Genomic DNA, 17,117 nt, shown 5'->3' on the forward strand with positions numbered 1-17,117 from the left:
CCAACGTGGACCACAACAACTGGATCCTCCCCCTCCCGCTCCAATATCCTTTCAAACCAGTCGGAGATGTCCTGCACCCTGGCACCGGGCAGGCAACACACCATGCAGGATTCCCAAATCCAGCTCACAAAGGAAACTATCTGTCCCCCTAATTATAGAATCCCCGATAACACCTACTCATCTTTTTGCTCCCCCCTCTTGGATGGCCTTCTGCACCATGGTGCCGTGGTCAGCTGGCTCATCCTGTCCACAGCCTTTTCCCTCATTCATATAGAGAGCAAAAATCTCATACCTGTTGGACAAGGTCAGGGGCTGAGGCTCCTCCCCTCCTGAGCTCAGAATCCCCCTACCTGCCTCACTTACAGTCACATCCTGTTGTTCCTGATCACTAGCTGAATGTGAATTACTTAATCTACTACTTATCTACTAATTAAGTAATTACTGAATTACTTAATCTTTGAAGAGCCTCTGGTCAGAATTCTTCACATTTCAACGTAGAGGAAAAACCGCACACAATTGAGACCCCCCTCAGTTCGCCCGATGATGGTCCATGCAATGGAAAACAAGGAGTCAAAAAGATGGAGGAGGTGGCCCCAAAAGGTACATACCAGAGTCGGACAAAAATTAATCACGTCTACAGACTCCGAATTAACCACTATGGCACAGGACAAAAAAACACAAACACTGGTCCAAGCTCCGCAAACCCCACAGCACCTGGCACATGCAAAGACAAAAAGATCACGAAAACATCCTGACCTCGGTGGAAACCAGACCGAGGAACTCCACCCCACCAGCGGACGAGGCAGAGAAGGAAATAAAGACCAGCAGTACCCCTTCGACAAAATCACACCCACAAAATGAGAAAAGCCTCACAGCTGAGCACATGGCACCGCAGTCCATGCTACTCCCCTCTTCCCCAGAAGAAGGACTCTCAGAGTCAGGTTCACAGCAGAAAAACCTCGGACAAAGCCTCCCTAGTAGTCAATGCACTTTACTGTCGGGATCCGAGCAGAGCAGCTCCACCTTCTCCCCCTTTTCCCAGTAACGCTGTGCTGTCCCAAAAGTACTTCTCAGAGGAGGTCTAGGGGATAAAGGCGATACCACCAAATTTAAGTACCACCAAATTTTGTTTAGATATTGTTCTTTGAAGTTCCTGGTCCCTAACTTTTTTTTTGCTCTGGAGCATAAAACCTCGTGTCTGTAGAGGACTTGAAACTCCCTTCACCCCAGTCGCTTATTCAGTCCACCTGGAAGCTCCGTGTGTGTTGGAATCCCACTGGTGCCACCAAATGTTAAGCTCTTTTCCCGAGGTTTCGCATACAAGATTCAATTTGCATACACCAGCTTCTGCAAACATTTAAAGTTTATTAAATCTAGTACAAGCTAGGTGACCCCCCTCTCGCAGGCATGTGAAGTCGAGACAAAGTAAGGCACTGAACAAAGAAAATATATCCCCTTTATTCAGGTCATTTGGTCATGCTTATAGATACTCTGACCACTCCCCCACAATCACATGCCACTAAAGGCAACCCCCAGTCACTCACAGGTACAATATTAGGATGAGATCATCCTCGGAGATAATGCTATCTTCCTAATCCTGGGGAATCTTTATGTGGATGATTTCCTGATTCTGTAATGCCCCAAGACAATGTAGGTAAGGCATAACTGACTTCCGGGGATGGCTAGAAAGCATTTCTGAATGGAAGAGATTGAATGATAGTTCAGTTCGATAATAACAGGAGAGGAGTGGCAAATGTCTGTGTAAATGGAGTGGGAGTAGTTTGCATTCTTGCACGAATGTCATCCCCACCCACTTCCAGAATGTTCGCTCAGTGCAGTTTAACTCTTTAATATTACATTAATGTCCAGAGAGATAGTCCCATTTAATCTTTTAACATTACACTGTAAGTGAAGACAGTTTTAGTATGAAAGAGCAAAATGTGTTGGTGCATACTTGGAGGGCCAAAGGATCTGTCCCTGTGCTGTATTGTCCTTAGTTCTGTTCTCTGAATATGAGACGTAGGGGGAACGAGTATTGGTCTAACAGTGTTACACAGGGTTGACCAAAATGGGAGTAAGCATCTCGAATGGGATCATGAGCTGAAGATTTGGGGTTATGAACTCCAACGAAACATTTTATGCCAAGGAGCTCTGTCCTCTTCAATCTTTTTATCATTCACTCATGAGACGTGAGCATCACTGGCTGGGCCAGCATTTAGTGCCCATCCCTAGTTGTCCCTTGAGAAGGTGGGGATGAACTGTCTTCATGAACCACTGCAGTTATATGCTGTAGGTAAATTCACAATGCCATTAGAGACAGAATTCCAGGATTTAGACCCAGCAACACTGACATATATTTCCAAGTCAGGATGGTGTGTGGCTTGGAGGGGAACTTGCAAGTGATACAGTTGGATAGATGAATGTCTGGATGGGTACAGCTTCAAAATCATTCAAGCTTGATGCCACCCAGGACAAAGCAGTTCACTTGATTGGCACCACATCCACAATGCTTCCATTCCCTCCACACCGACACTTAGTAGTAGCAGTATGTACTATCTATAAGATACACTGCACAAATTTACCAAAGATCCTTAGACAGCACCTTCCAAACCCACGACCACTTCCATCGAAAAAGTAAAGTTGCCATCACCAATCCTCAGATGAGGGGACAGGCTGAGAAGGAAAATCCTTTGTGGCAACATCAGCCAGTGCAGGAATTGAACTTGTCGCCCTCATAATGGAAGGATGTTGCAAAACCTGAAAGGGTTCAGAAAACATTTACAAGGATGTTGCCAGGGTTGGAGGATTTGAGCTATAGAGAGAGGCTGAACAGGCTGGGGCTGTTTTCCCTGGAACGTCAGAAGGCTGAGGGATGACCTTATAGAGGTTTATAACATGATGAGAGGCAAAGATAGGATAAATAGACAAGGTCTTTTCCCCCGGGGGGGCGGTGTCCAGAGCTAAAGGGCATAGGTTTAGGGTGAGAGGGAAAAAATTTAAAAGAGACCTAAGGGGAAACCTAAGCAAAGAACAAAGAAAATTTACAGCCCAGGAACAGGCCCTTCAGCCCTCCAAGCCTGAGCTGATCCAAATCCACTGTCTAAAACTATCGCCCATTTCCTAAACATCTGTATCCCTCTGCTCCCCACTTCTCATGCATCTGTCCAGACGCATCTTAAATGAATCTACCGTGCCTGCCTCTACCACCTCTGCTAGCAACGAGTTCCAGGCACTCACCACCCTCTGTGTGAAGTATTTGCCGTGTGTATCCCCCTTAAACTTTCCACCTCTCACCTTGAAAGCGTGACCTCTCGTTATTGAATCCTTCACCCTGGGGAAAAAGCTTATCTCTATCCACCCTGTCTGTACCCTTCATGATCTTGTAAACCTCAATCAGGTCCCCCCTCAATCTCCTTTTTTCTAATGAAAACAAACCTAACCTACTCAACCTCTCTTCATATCTAGCACCTTCCATACCAGGCAACATCCTTGTAAACCTTCTCTGCACCCTCTCCAAAGCGTCCACATCCTTTTAGTAATGTGGTGACCAGAACTGTACACAGTATTCTAAATGCGGCCGATCCAAAATCTTGTACAATTTTAGCATGATTTGCCAGCTCTTATACTCAATACCCCGTCCATTTAAGGCAAGCATACTATATGCCTTCTTGACCACTCTATCCACCTGTGCAGCAACCTTCAGTCCACAATGGACCCAAACTCCCAGATCTCTCTGCTCATCAACTTTTCCCAAGGCTTTTCCATTTACAGTTGAGTTCGCTCTAGAATTAGACTTCCCAAAATGCATCACCTCACATTTGCCTGGATTGAACCCCACCTGCTACTTTCCGCCCAACTCTCCAGTCTATCTATATCCTCCTATATTCTTTGACAGTCCCCTATGCTTTCTGCTACTTCACCAATCTTTGTGTCATCTGCAAATTTACTCATCAGACCAACAATGTCGTCTTCCAGATCATTTGTGTGTATCAGAAACAACAGTGGCCCCAGCACTGACCCCTATGGAACACCACTGGTCACCTTTCTCCATTTTGAGAAACTCCCTTCAACTACTACTCTCTGTCTCCTATTGCTCAACCATCCAGCTTTATCTACCCAGCTAGAACACCCTGCACATCATGGGACTTCACTTTCTCCATTTGTTTACCATGGCGAACCTTATCAAACACCTTACTAAAGTCCATGTATATGACATCTACAGCCCTTCCTTCATCTAACAACTTGGTCACTTCCTCGAAGAACTCTATTAAGTTGGTAAGGCACGATGTCCCCCCGCACAAAACCATGTTGCCGATCACTGATAAGCCCATTCTTTTCCAAATATAAATAGATTTTATCCCTCAGTACCTTCTCAAGCAACTTTCCCACCACTGACATCAGGCTGGTCTGTAGTTACCTGGAATATCCCTAATGCTGTTCTTGTGTAGGCGGACAACATTAGCAACCTCCAGTCCTCCGGCACTTCCCCTGTGTTTAAAAGATGCCACAAATATATCTGTCAGAGCTCCAGCTATTTCCTCTCTCACCTCCCTCAGTAACCTGGGATAGATCCCATCCGGTCCTGGGGATTTGTCCACCTTAACATCCTTTAGCCTACCCAACACATCCTCCCTCCTTATGTCAGGGTGATCCACAGTAAACAACCTTCATCTCTAATCTCAACATTCATCATGTCCCTTTCCTCAGTGAACACTGATGTAAAGTAATCATTGAGAATCTCACTCATTTTCTCAGGTTCGACACACAATCGTGCTTCCTTATCCTTTAGTGGACCAACCCTTTCTCTAGTTACCCTCTTGCTTCTTATATATGAATAAAAGGCCTTGGGATTCTCCTTAATTCTGCTCACTAAAGTTATTTCATGACCCTTTTAGCCCGCTTGATTCCTTGCTTAATATTGGTCCTACTCTCCTGATATTCCTCCAAGGCCTGTTCTGTTCTTAGCTGCCTAGACCTTATGTAGGCTTCCCTTTTCCTAGAGTCATAGAGATGTACAGCATGGAAACAGACCCTCCGGTCCAACCCATCCATGCCGACCAGATATCCCAACCCAATCTACTTCCACCTGCCAGCACCCGGCCCATATCCCTCCAAACCCTTCCTTTTTGTATAGCCATCCAAATGCCTTTTAAATGTTGCAATTGTACCAGCCTCCACCACTTCCTCTGGCAGCTCATTCCATACACGTACCACCCTCTGTGTGAAAAGGTTGCCCTTTTGGTCTCTTTTGTATCTTTCCCCTCTCACCCTAAACCTATGCCCTCTAGTTCTGGACTCCCCCACCCCAGGAGTCTAACTATCATATCCATGCCCCTCATGACTTTCCTCTTGGCCAGTCGCACGATTTTTCCTGTTATCCATGGTTCATGAATCTTGCCTTTCCTATCCCTTGTTTTCAAAGGGACATGCACTACCTTTGAAAGCCTCCCACATATTAAATGTGGACTTCCCTTCAAATAGCTCCAACTCCACATTTCCCAGCTCCTGCCGAATTATGATATAATTGGCCTAGGCCCAGTTTAGTACTCTTCCATTAGGCCCACTCTCATCTTTGTCTACGAGTATTCTAAAACTTACAGAATTGTGATCACTATTCCCAAAGAAATCCCTCACTTGCAACTTGTACCACCTGACTCATTCCCCAACACCAGGTCCAATACGGCCCCTTCCCTTGTCAGACTATTGACATACTGCTCTAGAAAACTTTCCTGGATGCTCCTTACAAATTCTGCCCCACCCAGACCTCTGACACTAGGTGTATCCCAGTCAATGTTGGGAAAATTAAAACCTCCCATCACCACCACACTCGACATGTTGGCTTGACATCTTTCCATAATTTGTTCACCTATTTGTTCTTCTACCTCACGCTCACTGTTGGGTGGCCTGTAATACAGCCTTAACAATGTAACTGCACCCTTCTTATTTCTCAGCTCTGCCCATAATGCCTCACTGCTCAAGCCCTCCATAGTGTCCTCCTTTAGCACAGCTGTGATAGCATCCCTGACCGAAATACAACTCTTTCCACCCCCTTTTACCTCCCTTCCTGTCTTGTCTGAAGCATTTATAACCTTCAGGGATTCCTGAAGAAGGGCTTATGCCCGAAACGTCGATGATGCTGCCTGATCTGCTGCGCTTTTCCAGCAACACATTTTTCTACTCTTCCCCTTAGTAATGCTAACTTCATGATCCTGTTCCTTACTGTCTCTAGTTTCCACTTTGCTGTCTACTAGTCTTCTCTTCTGGTTCCCAGCCCCCTGCCACTTAGTTTAAACCCTCCACAACAACAGTAGCAAAAACTCCCCCAAGGATATTAATTCCAGTCTGGTTCAAGTGTAGACCATCTGATTTGTAATAGTCCCACCTTCTCCAGAAATGGTCCCAATGTCCCACAAATCTGAACCTCTCCATCCTACACCATCCCTCAAACCACATGTCCATCCTGCCTATTCTTTCATTTCTACCCTGGCTAGCACGTGGCACTGGTAGCAATCCCGAGATCACTACCTTTGAGGTCCTCCCCTTTAACTTCTCTCCTAGCTCCCTGAATTCTGCTTTCAGGACCTCATCTCGTTTTTTACTTATATCGTTAGTGCCTGTATGCACCAAGACAACTGGCTGTTCACCCTCCCCTTTCAGAATGCTCTGCAGCCGATCGGTGACATCCCTGACCCGAGCACCTGGGAGGCAACGTAGCATCCGGGAGTCCCGTTTTCAGCCACAGACCCACCTATCTACTCCCCTCACAATAGAATCCCCTATGACTATGGTCCTACAAATCTTTTTCCCGCCCTTCTGAACAGCAGTGCCCGCCACGGTGCCATGATCTTGACAACTGCTGCCCTCCTGAAGAAGGGCTTATGCCCGAAAGGTCGATTCTCCTATTCCCTGGATGCTGCCTGACCTGCTGCGCTTTTCCAGCAACACATTTTCAGCAACTGCTGCCCTCCCCTGGTGAGCCATCTCCCCCAACAGTATCCAAAACGGTATACCTGTTTTGGAGGGAGATGACCCCAGGGGACACCTGCACTGCCTTCCTACTCTTTCTCTGCCTTTTGGTCACCCATTCACTGTCTCCCTCAGCAATCCTAACCTGCAGTGTGACCAGTTTACTAAACGTGCTATCCCCGACCTCCTCAGCATTGCGGATGCTCCACAGTGAGTCCATCCGCAGCTCCAGAGCAGTCATGTGGTCAAACAAGAGCTGCAGCTGGACACACTTCTTGCAAGTTTAAGAGTCAGGAACGTCAGACACGTTCCTAGGCTCCCACATCAAGCAAGAGGCACATGCCACGGGTCTGAGGTCTCCTGCCATTGTAAGCTTAGCTTTATATTAACTAATTAAAACAAACTATGCACTTAAATATATGAAAGAAAAGGAAAAAACCGTACCTTACAGAGTCCTTTTTTTCTGGTTAGAGGAGGGAGTTTTGTGGGAGGGAGATACTACATGTGTAGTATCGCAGCTTTAGCCGCTGTCCAAATATACTAAGTCCTTACCTTCCTGGAAACCTCCTGGTCTCCAACGTCACCTCCACTCTGTCTCCCACTGCTCCCGGACAGGAATAACACTAAAGGGTGGTGTGTGTATGGTTTGAGCTCGCAGAGGAACTGGTAGAGACTTGTACAATTACAACATTTAAAAGGCATCTGGATGGGTATATGAATAGGAAGGGTTTTGAGGGATTTGGGCCAAGCGCTGGGAAATAGGATTAGATTAGTTTAGGATGACTGGTCATCATGGACAAGTTGTACCGAAGGATCTGTTTTCGTGCTGTACATCTCGATGATTCTATGACTACCCATTATTGGTATCACTAACCAGCTGTCCAGGTAACTGAGTTAAACCAACCAAGCAGCAAATACATGGGAACACCACCCCCTGCAAGTTCCCCTCGAAGCCACTCACCATCCTGACCTGGTAATGTATTGCTGCTCCTTCAGTATCACTGGGTCCAAATCCTGGTATTCCCTCCCTAATGGCATTGTGGGTAAACCCACAGCACATGACATGCAGCAGTTCAGAAAGCAGCTCACAACTACCTTCTCTAGGGATGGAGATTAAATGCTGGCCAGCCATCGACATCCACATTCCATGAATGAGATTTTTTAAAATGCATGTGGGAGAGTGTAAGAGTCAATAAGTATGAAAGGGAAAGCTGGAGTATGAGAGTGAAAGAGTACAAGAGCAAGTTTATGTGAATTTGGGAGATTATGAATACATTCTCTGAGTGTTCATGTGAAATTAAAACACTAAATGTGAGCTTGTGAGACTGAGTGAGTGAGCGAGAGAACGAATGAGTGACCGGGAGTGATTTAGCGAGGTGAGGGGGGTGAGTGAGCGAGCACAGCTCGGTTAGAGCTGGAGCTGGCATTATAGAAACCTCACACTGATGAATGGTGCAGATTATTGACTTCATTAACACTGTGGTCTCCTCAAGCTGGGTGAGATTTTCTGTGTCCTCCTACTCCCCTGTCTTGGAAGCATTACATTGTTGAGAATGCACCTGATCTAGTGCCTTGTCAATGCTGGGAGATGCTTTGCAGAATCAGGAAATGAGCCAGTTGTGACAGAATCTCCCTCTGTCCGGCCAGAGTGTTACTGCAGTCTACAGAATGCATAGAACAGTTTGTTTTCTGTTAGTGGTGCCAGTATTCCCTGTAAAAGCCGGTGTGTTATCCTGCTGCTGATAACCTTGGCTCTGACTGCTGTTTGTTTGTATTTCTGTGAATTACTTTTACACCTAATTGTTCTCCCCACAGTCGAAACAGCCAGGAACAGTGGAGCGACTACACGTAGAGAGAGACAGTTTACTGGAAAGTACACCCTCAGTATTGCCAGGACTAAGCTCCTTTACCCAGGTTTAAAGGTGGTACGTGCTGAATTAAAATTTCACAAACGTCTCCAAATTGCCCAGCATCTGGAAAAGTTAAATTGCAGTTCAGGAAGGTGGGCGAATGTTTACAGGATGTTGGAGCACAGGAATCCAGGGGGAGAACATTTGGAACTGATCGATTCCAGAGTCATACACTCTGGGCCCATCACTACGTTCATTCTCAATGTCCAACCACTTATCCAGCTCTGGGTAGATAGTGGACAGCAGCAAGTCCAAATGCAGCTCGAATTGTCCTCACTTCACCCTGACACGTTGCTGCTGAGCTTAACCACAGATTTGAACAATGATCTGAGATTGGAAATCGAGACTGAGGAACTACAAAGCATCAGGAGAGCGCGACGAGCAACAAGTTCAACTGAGGATTGTCTCAGGAGACAGAAGAACTGCTGCAGAAAGTCTTTGCTGGTGTCTTTTAAAGAGATTGGGTGGAATGATTGGATCAGAGCACCAGAGTCCTACAATATGTATAACTGTGTGGGATCCTGCCGTGCCAATTACAAACCGGCCAACATGCACGCCATGATTAAATCTGCCATGCACAAGCTCTCTGGTGGAGCCAGACCAGAGCTGTGCTGCAATCCTGCTGCCTATGAACCAATGACACTGCTACACTATAGCAGCGAGGGAAAGCTCACACTCACAGCCTTTGATAACATGATTGTCACCAATTGTCACTGCTCCTGATATCACTGGCACTCATCCCATCATTATTCACATTGCCCAATAACACGTCACTATCCACACTGACCAATCACCTGTTGTCATCAGTGTTTACAATATATTCTCCATTTAAGATTATTACTGGTAACCTGTCAACTTGGATGGAAGATTGAATGGCTGGTAGAATACAGAAAGGACGCTTTTCAGGTTGGCAAGATGAGCCAAGTGGAATATCACAGGGGAATATGCTGGCCCCTCAATTTTTTCCAAATTATTGCTTTAAATTAGGGAATTGGCCAATCTTCTCGTAATGCTGGTCTGTCATCCCTACACCACGATCTCCTACTTTGTGCAATGTCCTTTTATGTGGCACGTTATCCAATGCTTCCTGAAAATCCAACTCAAATGTTCTTTTTTATCCACTGCACGTTACTCCTTCAAATAATTCCAATTAACAGCTAAATACAATTGCCATTCGACAAAACCATACTGATTATTCTCAATACGCTTAAGACTTACCAAATGTACATTTATAACCTGCCTATTGATCAATTCTAATACCTTCCACATGACAGACATTACACTATCTTGTCTACAGACTCCAGTTTTCTGCCTTCCTTCTTGAATAGAGATGTTATATTTGCTACTTTGCAGTCTGACAGAGACTTTCCTCAATCTAGAGTATTTTGGAAAACTATGATCAACACATCTACTACCTCATTAGCAATGTCTTTGAAGATTCTACAGTAAGTCCATCATGCCTCAGAGACTCAATAAACTGTACTTCCATCCATTTGCTCTCTATTGTGTCCCTAGTGATGATAATTTCACTATGTTCCTCTTTTCCTTCACCCTCCGGCTTTACAGTATTACTGAGACTTTTTGCACCTTTAATTGTGGAGACAGGAGCAACATTTTATTCATTATGGCACCTTTTCTCTACTATCCTCTATTAACTCCCAGTGCTCACCCTCCAAAAGGTCAACACTCAGTGCTGACTTTTTAGATGTCTATAAAAACTCTTGCTATCTGTTTTTACATTTCTAGCTTCCTTCATGCCCTAACTGATTTGACTTGATTAAAGTTTTTATTCAGCTTCTGACATTCTTAACATTCTGACCAATCTTTTGAACCACCACTCATCTTTGCTTAGTTATATGTGTTCTCTTTATGTTTTGATGCTTTCCCTCACTTATTTAGTTAATCATGCAATGTGGCTCCTCCCTTGGAATTTTCCTTTGTAGTAGGAATGAACTTATTCTGAGTATTCTGAAATATCTCTTAAATATCTACCATTACTTCTCTACTGATCCTAGTCTAATATCTCAGTTCATTTCAGCTAGTTCACAGCTACATTGTGCCTTTAAGTTTAAAGTATTTGCCTTAGACTCACTCTCCCCCTTTTCAACTGGATTATAATTCAATCACATTCTGATTATTGCTGCCTAGAGGTGCCTTTACTCTGAGGTCAGTAATTAATCGTGTTCACATTGCACAGTCCCAAGTCTAATACAACCCACTCTCTAATTGGTTCCAGAATGTGCTACTCTAGGAAACCATCTTAAAAGCATTCTATAAACTGCTGCTGTTACTCTGAGGCTATTTTTGCCTATAGGATACTTCTAGTTTACATATGGATTAAAATCATCTGATTATTGTCATTCATTTATCACAATTACCCAATATTTCATCTTATATCATGGTTCCTGTCGGGGCCTATAGAATATTCCCAATGGTGACAGCTTTCCCCTAATATTCCTCAGTCTTCACCCAAACCAAGTTTTCATCCTGATCTTCTGATCCAAGGTCATCTCTACATAGAACATAAAACGTTACAGCGCAGTACAGGCCCTTCGGCCCTAGATGTTGCACAAATGCCATTCTTGATTAACAGAACTATCCCTCCATCTTTACCAAGCTTCCTATTCTTCTTGAATATCATAAATCCCTCCATTTTCAGAATTCAAACCCTGTATCCTGCAGTCATGTCTCTGTATTGGCCATCAGATTGTATTCATTCATTTCAACGTGCATTATCAATGCAGTTACTTTATAATGATTGCTATAGACATTCAGATAAAGAGACTTTCATTTTTTTTGCTATTTTGATATGTAAAAAGGAAACATTTTTTGTCTGTTAATCTCAGAAATAGAGATCCTAGTAACTAGGAAGAATGAAGAGTTGAAGGAAATTGGTACAAATAAGAGAATTATACTGGAAAAATTAATGGGACTGAAAACCAATAAGTTTCTGGAATAGTCTACATCCTAGAGTGTTCCAAAGTAGCTGCAGGGATAATTGTTGCCTTGGTGATAGACTTCATGAACTCCATAGATTCTAGATTGGTCCCATGGGTAAGATGTTAAATGTCATCCCTTGACTTAAGAAGGAAGTGAGAGAGAAAACAGGAAACTATAAACTCTCACAACAGAAGCAGGGATAATGCTACAATTTGTTATAAATGATAAATGGACATTTGGATAAAAACAATCTGGGCACAGTCAGCATGAATCTGCAAATGTGAAATCATATTTAACAAACGTGTTGGAGATTTTGGAGAATGTAACTAACAGAATAGATAAAGGGGAGTCGTATATTTGGATTTTCAAAAGGCTTTTGATAAAGTCCAACATTTGAAGTTGGTCAGCAAAATTAAAGCACATGGGCTTGGAGGTACTGTACTGGTATGGATTAATGATTGCCTAACTGACAGAAAACAGAGAGAAGGAATAATTACATCACTCTCATATCGACAGGCTGTGACTAGTCGGGTACCACATGGAGCTGGACTTGGGACCCAGCTGCACTATATGTATCAAAGATGGTGGAACCAAATGTACTATTTCCAAATTTGTGGATGTTACAAAGGGAAACATGAATGTAAGGTTATCCATTCTGAGAGGATTAATAGATGTGCAGAGTCTTTTTTAAAATGGTAAGAAGTTGGAAGGTGTAGATGTACAAAGAGGCCTAGGTTTCCTTGTCAATAACTCACTGAAGGCTAACATACAGGTGCAGCAAGCTATGAAGAAGGTTAATGAACTCTTTTTACTAAAAGGATGGGAAATCTTTGGAATTTTCTACCACAGAGGACTTTGGGCATTCAGTCTAGGAATATGTTTAAGATAGATCTAGATAAATTTCTGGTTATTGATTACCTAAAAGGTTAAGGGGCTAATGTGAATAAAAGACATTGATCAGGCAGGATTATATTAATAATGGAGTAGGCTCAATGCCCTGAATAGCCTACTCTAGTTCCTATATTTTGTAGCATTGAGTCTTGAATTCTGGTCTATTCTTAGGTTTTTCTTTTTTCAGTCCTTTCCTGCTCATTTCTGACCTTCATTTTCCACATGAGCATTTTTCTTCCCTGCCACAAATCCATCCCTTATTTTGTTACAATCACCCAAACTTGATCCTCAACCCCATTGTTTAGTTTAATGCCTTCTCTACCTCCTTAGATTTGCAGTTAACAAAATCATCTATGTCAGCACAGTTCACTCTAAACTGTCCCAACCATACAGATCCCATTTCCCCCTGTTTCAGCACCAGTCCCCCAATGAACCAGAACAACTTATCTCATACCTTCATCCCTCTAGTCTTATTTGACTTGTGCCAGTTCGCAGAGATTATTACCTTTGTGATTCTATTTATTAATTTAGCTTCTAACTTCTCATATCATCTCAACAGAACCTCTTTCCTTATTGAACTTGTGTCATTGTTATCATGACCATTACCACTGCTTCCTCCACTTCCTACTGTACGTTTCTTTCTCACCAGACCTGTAGTCCCTAATCCGTGTCATGGGAAGACAACACAGGTATCTGGAACCTTGCTCTTTGCTGCAGACAATAGTTTCAATTTCCTTCACTGTACTGCCCATACAATCCATAGTAGTGTCCACACTGACCAATGACCAATACGTGTTCATAGTATCCTATTGCCTATCAGTATCCACGCTAACTAATCAATTATCAATGTTCACATTGACTAATCAGTGTCCACATTATCCAATTACCTATCCATGTGCAATTGTTACAATTCCCCACCCCCCTACCCCACCAAACCACTGACCAATCACGTGATCCAAATGCTGCCCAGATTCCAAAACCACATGGTTGAAATGGCAGTTGAAATATGTTTGTGGAGGGGCCTCTTTATGACGCCATTTAATAGTTCCCCAGCTCAAATGACATGACAAATGATTTACATCTTTCCAAAGAGCACAAATTCCTTATTTCCCTCCTCCTGATTGTTTAGCCTATGGATGGGCTGGGCTGCAGGAGGAGGTCAGGTCCCCAGGGTCTGTCTCTCAGTGTCAGCAGGGAACGATCCATAAGGTGGAGTGGGGGAGGGTCAGTGGATGCCAAGCCTACAGGGTTAGCCCCACAGGGTCAGGAGGTGTGAGGGGCTTCAGTCCTGTAATGTCATCATATTTGATATTTATTTTAAAACTGTTATTTATTGTTTATCTTTAATTTATTGAAGTGTCTTCTTGGTTGATCAATCAACTATTTTGTGATGGGAATTGTTTGAAAATTATGCATATTTTGTCAGTATTTTATACAATTTTACAATAAAGTATTTAAGTAAATTAATAGCATGAATTCTGTGATTTTTTTTTCTCTAACAGAGAAACCATAAAACGGAATCCTAAGGTTTTATTTTTAGTGTGTAACAGTGAACAGTTTCTCAGAGGAACCTTTGGACTGAAGCAACATTGATCATTGTACCAGGAGGAAGGATGGGGATATTAAAGAAACACATTGCATTGGGATTTATGAAGGAAAAAAGTGTTTATCAAAGCTGTGTTTAAAAAAGGAGTTAGCTGGCACATGGAACAATATTGATATAGAGAGTTAGGCAGGAATTTAAAAAGGAGATCCTTGAGAGTAGTAATATCTGGATTACTCTCGGTGCTATGAGCTAGTGAGAGTAGGAACAGGAGGATAGAGCAGATGAATGCATGGCTGAGGAGCTGGGGTATGGGAGAAGGATTCACATTTTTGGATCATTGGAATCTCTTCTGGGTAGAGGTGACCTGTACAAGAAGGACGGATTGCACCTAAATTGGAAGGGGACTAACATACTGGGCAGGGAGATTTGCTAGAGCTGCTAGGGGTTGGGAGGTGGGAGCCAGGGAGATAGTGAGGAAAGAGATCAATCTGAGACTGGAGCAGTTGAGAAACGAAGTGAGTCAAACAGTCAGAGACAAAGCAGAGAACAATGTAGATAAATGATAAATTAACTGCATTTATTTCAAAGCAAGAGACCTAACAGGGAAAGAAGATGAACTCAGGGCATGGTTAGGAACATGGGACTGGGATATTATAGCAATTACAGAAACATGGTTCAGGGGTGGACAGGACTGGCAGCTTAATATTCCAGGATACAAATGTGTCAGGAAGGATAGAAAGGGAGGCAGGAGAGGAGGGGGAATGGTGTTTTTGATTATGGATAGCATTACAGCTGTACTGAGCGAGAACATTCTGGGAAATACATCCAGGGAAGTTATTTGGATGGAACTGAGAAATAACAAAGGGATGATCATTTTATTGGGATTGTATTATAGACCCCCTAATAGTTAGAGTGAAATTGAGAAACAAACTTGTAAGGAGATCTCAGTTACCTTAAGAATAAAAGGGTGGTTATGGAGGGGATTTTAACTTTCCAAACATAGGCTGGGACTGCCATAGTGCTAAGGGTTTAGATGGAGAGGAACTTGTTAAGTGTGCACAAGAACATTTTCTGATTCAGTATGTGATGTACCTATGAGAGAAGGTGCAAAACTTGACCTACTCTTGGGAAATAAGGCAGGGCAGGTGACTGAGGTGTCAGTGAGGGAGCACTATGTTTTAAAATAGTGATGGAAAAAGATAGACCAGATCTAAAAGTTGAAGTTCTAAATTGAAGAAAGGCCAATTTTGACGGTATTAGGCAAGAACTTTCAAAAGCTGACTGGGGGCAGATGTTCACGGGTAAAGGGATGGTTGGAAAGTGGGAAGACTTCAGAAATGAGATAACGAGAATCCAGAGAAAGTATATTCCTGTCAGGATGAAAAGATAAGCTGGTAGGGAATGCTGGATGACTAAAGAGGGTTTGGTTAAAAAAAAGAAGGAAGCATATGTAAGGTATAGACAGGATAGATCGAATGAATCCTTCGAAGAATATAAAGGCAGTAGGAGTATACTTAAGAGGGAAATCAGGAGGGCAAAAAGGGGACATGAGATAGCTTTGGCAAACAGAATTAAAGAGAATCCAAAGGGTTTTTACAAATATATTAAGGACAAAAGGGTAACTAGGGAGAGAACAGGGCACCTCAAAGATCAGCAAGGCGGCCTGTGTGGAGCCGCAGGAGATGGGGGGATTCTAAACAAGTATTTTGCATCAGTGTTTACTGTGGAAAAGGATATGGAACATATAGAATGTTGGGAAGTAGATGGTGACATCTTGAAAAATGTCCATACTCAGAGGAGGGAGTGCTGGATATCTTGAAACGCATAAAAGTGGATGAGTCCCCAGGATCTGATTAGGTGTACCCTAGAACTCTGTGGGAAGTTAGGGAGGGGATAGCTGGGCCTCTTGCTGAGATATTTGTATAATCAATAGTCACAGGTGAGGTGCTGGAAGACTGGAGGTTGGCTAATGTGATGCCACTGTTTAAGAAGGGTGGTAATGACAAGCCAGGGAACTATAGACCAGTGAGCCTGACGTTGGTCGTGGGCAAGTTGTTGGAGGGAATCCTGAGAGACAGGATATACATGTATTTGGAAAAGCAAGGACTGATTCGGGATAGTCAACATGGCTTTGTGCATGGGAAATCATGTCTCACAAACTTGATTGAGTTTTATTAAGAAATAACGAAGAGGATTGATGAGGGCAGAGTGGTAGACATGATCTTTATGGAATTCAGTAAGGCGTTCGACAAGGTTCCTCATGGGACACTGGTTGCTTCCATCCAAACTGCCCATTCACTAGAATATATGCAAGCCACAATTGACATTAAGACACATTATTCTAATTGTACTCACTGCCAAGCTTCTTCTGCTGTCACTCTCCACCTTGATCACAGAGTCATAGAATAATACAGCATGGAAACAGACCCTTCAGTTCAAATCGTCTGTGCTGACCAGATATCCTTACCTAATCTAGTTCCATTTGCCAGCACTTGGCCCATATCCCTCTAAACCCTTCCTATTCATATACCCATCCAGATGCCTCTTAAATGCTGAAATTGTACCTTCCTCTCATCCAACTTTACAATTCAAATCATTACCAGCCTGTCATATTCCTGAGCCCATTAAAGTCCAATGAGAAACTCTGATAATATCTTTAAAACATGGGGGTGGCACGGTGGCTCAGTGGTTAGCACCAGGGTCCCAGATTCAATTCCACAACTCCTGTCTGTGTGGAGTTTGCACATTCTCCCCGTGTCTGTGTGGGTTTCCTCTGGGTGCTCCGGTTTCCTCCCACAGTCCAAAGATGTGCAGGTCAGGTGAATTGGCCATGCTAGATTGCCCATAGTGTTAGGTGCATTCGT

This window comes from Chiloscyllium plagiosum, chromosome 31 (assembly GCF_004010195.1).
Source record: "Chiloscyllium plagiosum isolate BGI_BamShark_2017 chromosome 31, ASM401019v2, whole genome shotgun sequence".
Classification (NCBI taxonomy): domain Eukaryota; kingdom Metazoa; phylum Chordata; class Chondrichthyes; order Orectolobiformes; family Hemiscylliidae; genus Chiloscyllium; species Chiloscyllium plagiosum.